The following is a 4,188-nucleotide window of genomic DNA, read 5'->3' as shown; positions in this document are numbered from 1 at the left end:
GAAAATTTTTTTAATAAAAGTTTCTGTATAAAAATGTACAGGCATTAAAGGAAGGTAATAGAATGGGACGAATGTATGTGATAACCAACAAAAACTTACTGTCCAAAATATAGTTTTAAAGGAAAACATATAAAATATCTTAAAAAGCTTTATGGACAACTATGTATTTATATAAATAATATGAATACATTATTTAGTCATTAGAATGCATTTTCTCTGCTAACTACTTTCTGATTTCCTTGAATGTAAACTGTTTCCTTTAACCATTTATGAGGTAGAATCTAAGTGTTTAGGAAATAATCCAAATTGGGGGAAAAAGTAATCTTTATAAATTGTTCACAGTAAAAATTTGAAAATAATCACAGTGTTACTTGTTAAGCTTTATATTAATACAATGAAATCCTATATAAGTGTGAAAATAGCAGGAGTGTGTGTCATATTTACACAAGGAAATATATTTTTGAAATATTACAGGTCAAATAAAATTTTATTTTGTTGGATTTTGGAGAGAAAAATGCCTAAGCGGAGGCTCAATTGTGAATTAATGACATTGTTGAGATATTTTAAAGAAATTATTTAAGGACTTACTGATGCACCGCATAATATGTTCATTCATTCAGTCATCAGCCCTCAACTAGACTATTACAATAACCTCCTGACTGGTCTCCCTCCACTCTTGTTCCTATTAAAACCATCCTCCTCAAAGCAGACATAGAGACCCATCAAAAACGCAAACCAGTATTACTTGCCTGTGTCAAACTCCGCCTGACTCCCTGTTGCCTACACAGTAAAGTCCGAATTCCCTTTATTTGGCTTAAGGTCCATCACAACTTGGTTCTTGTCTCCCTTACAGCTTAGCATTCTTTCAAAGTTTATGTTCCAGTAATTCTGAACTGCTGCATGTTCCCTAGACATGCCATACTGTTTCATGACTTTGCTCATGCTTTTCCCTCCTCCTGGCACATACTTCCCTCCTTTCTTTATCTATCTTACACATATTTATTCTGCAAGATAGCTCAGATATCCTCTAAGAACTTTTCTCTAAACCTCAACCTGAGTTACAGATCCTCTTTGGGTATCTATAATATGCTATGCTACTTTTATCTCAGCAGTTCCAAATTATATTGAAATTGTTTGTTTATAAGTGTATATTCTCCCATTAAACCATAAGTTTCTTTAGAGCAGAGGCCATGTTTTATCACCTTTGTGTACCCAACACCTACTTGGGTGCCTGGAATATGTTGTTGTTAGGTGCTGTTGAGTTGATTCCAACCCTATGAACAACAGACTGAGATACTGCCCAGTCCTGCGCCATCCTCACAATCATTGCTATGCCTGAGCCCATCCTTGCAGCCACCATGTCAATGTATCTCATTGAGGGTCTTCCTGTCTTTTGCTGACCCTTTACTTTACCAAGAATGATGTCCTTCTCCAGGACTTGGGTCCTCCTGACAACATGTCCCAAGTATGTGAGACAAAGTCTCACCATCGTTGCTTCTAAGGAGCATTCTGACTGTACTTCTTCTAAGACAGATTTGTTCATTCTTCTGGCAGTCCAGGGTATATTCAATATTCTTCACCAACACCATAATTCAAAGGCATCAATTCTTCTTCGGTCTCCCTTATTCATTGTCCAGCTTTGGCATGCATATGAGGTGATTGAAAATACTATGGCTTGGGTCAGGCACACCTTAGTCCTCAGAGTGACATCTTTGCTTTTCAACACTTTAAAGAAGTCTTTGACAGCAGATTTGCCCAATGCAATACGTCGTTTGATTTCTTGACTGCTGCTTCCATGGGCGTTGATTGTGAATCCAAGTAAAATGAAATCCTTCACAGCTTCAGTATTTTCTCCATTTATCATGACGCTGCGTATTCGTCCAATTGTGAGGATTTTTGTTTTCTTTATGTTGGGGTGTAATCCATACTGAAGGTTGTAGTCTTTGATCTTCATCAGTACGTGCTTCAAGCCATCTTCGCTTTCAGCAAGCAAGGTTGTGTCATCTACATATCGCAAGTTGTTAATGAGTCCTCCTCCAATCCTGATGCCGTATAGTAGGCACTTAATAAACATAATGGATACTTAATAATCTTCCAGGCACTTTAACAGGTAGTAGTGAACTTCAAAGATTTTATTTCTGCCATCTAGGAGCTCACAGCCCATCATACAAAAGAGGATGTGAAAAATGACAGACACAAAAGCACTGTGAATAATCACGAGTCACACGGGCTCAGAGTCTGCTGTCTTTCTAGCCAAATTTATCCAGAAGTGGCTTACCACCATGCTCATCTTTGAGCATGAAGGAGAAGGGAATTTTTCTCTATTAAAAACACTTTTAAGAAGTAAACCATCTAAAGACAAGTTGACAGAAGGAAGAGACAAGTAGTCAGAGTGATCTACAAACTAAATAGTCCACTTCCCTTTTGAGAGTTTTCATATGCACCCTGCACTGTGATTGAAAAATCTTTTAAAGCTTGTGTTATCTAGAATCTGAAATGCGATCAGAGTTCATTTTGTAAATAATGGGCGTGGTGGTAGAATCACTTCCTTTATATTACTCCTCCCAACCCTGTTTTATAATATATGCACATGAACAAATTTATTTTGTGCTATTGGCTAGGCATTGTGTTAAGAATTCTACAAAGATTATCTCATTCAACACTCATAGCAAGCCTATGAAGTAAGTACTATTTTTAGCTCCATTTTACAGGGGAGGAAATTAAAACTTGAAGAGGTCATGTAACTTTCCCAAGGTTGAGTCTCTAGTGGGTGGTAGAAGCAGGATTTGAACCCAGGCAGTCTTGTTCCAGGGCTCACAATTTTGACAAGTACACCATACTTCCTATAAATGGTGAAATGTAATCAATACTCATTACAGTTGGTCCATTATAAATTGTTCTTGACCTCAGGAGCTCTGGCGGCTCAGTGGTTACAGTTCGGCTGTTAACCAAAAGGTTGGCAGTTGGAATCCACTAGCCGCTCCGTGGAAACCCTACGGTTCTACTCTGTCCTATAGGGTCAGTATAAGTCAGAATCAACCCAACGGCAATGAGTTTGGGTTTTTTTTGTTTGTTTGTTTTTTACTTAGGGTGAATGACAATGTATACAGTTGAAAAAATCAAATTGTTAGTTTTTTTCATTAAGGACACTTTGGGGACTAATGGACCACAACTACCACGGCCTCCACCAGACTGAGTCCAGTACAGCTAGATAGTGCCTGGCTACCACCACTGACTGCTCTGACACGGATCACAACAGAGGGTCCAGGACAGAGCTGGAGAAAAATGTAGGACAAAATTCTAACTCACAATAAAAGACCAGACTTACTGGCCTGACAGAGACTGGAGAAACCCCAAGAGTATAGCCCCTGGACACCCTTTTAGCTCAGTAATGAAGTCACTCCTGAGGTTTACCCTTCAGCCAAAGATTAGACAGCCCCATAAAACAAAACGAGACTAAGGGGGCACAACAGCCCAGGGATAAGGACTAGAAGGCAGGAGGGGACAGGAAAGCTGGTAATAGGGAACTCAAGGTTGAGAAGGGAGAGTGTTGACAAGTCGTGGGGTTGTTAACCAATGTCATAAAACAATATGTGTACTATTTTATGAGAAACTATTTGTTCTGTAAACCTTCAACTAAAGTACAATAAAAAAAAAAGTTTTTAAAAAGATATTAAGGATGCATAGATTAGCTTCAGACGGTCACAAAACCTTATGCAAAATAAAGACTTTATGTACACACACACAAAAAAGGATACTTTGGGACCTGTAGTAGCGTTGTATTAGTTTCTATCATACACTTTCAAATAGTGAAGAGCTTTAGACTATTTTAAGGATGTTGGCAAAACAAATTATCCATATAATGTCTTCTCCTTGCAATTAAATTAAGTCTTTTTACTAAAATCATTCAATATAAATTTTTTATATTTGGCTATTGTAATCAGCATATGAGTTTTCCAGCAAAAAGAACTTTCATGTGGAAAGAAATTTTAAAAGTGCCACCTAACGACTAAAGTGCTTTTTTTTTTTCCACTTTACTATTTTCCTTTTATACTTCAGAAACGGTTTCCCCTTAAAGCTGACTTCCTTTCTAGAAATTATTTTTGTTTCCAACTATGTTGAGAATCATTTTTCCATTCCTTCACTCTGACCAGAACTCTTTCTCTTCCCCCCACACGTCTTCCCCCC

Source organism: Trichechus manatus, unplaced genomic scaffold (genome assembly GCF_000243295.1).
Source record: "Trichechus manatus latirostris isolate Lorelei unplaced genomic scaffold, TriManLat1.0 scaffold00056, whole genome shotgun sequence".
In the NCBI taxonomy this organism is placed as follows: domain Eukaryota; kingdom Metazoa; phylum Chordata; class Mammalia; order Sirenia; family Trichechidae; genus Trichechus; species Trichechus manatus.
Note: the sequence above shows the minus strand (reverse complement) of the source record.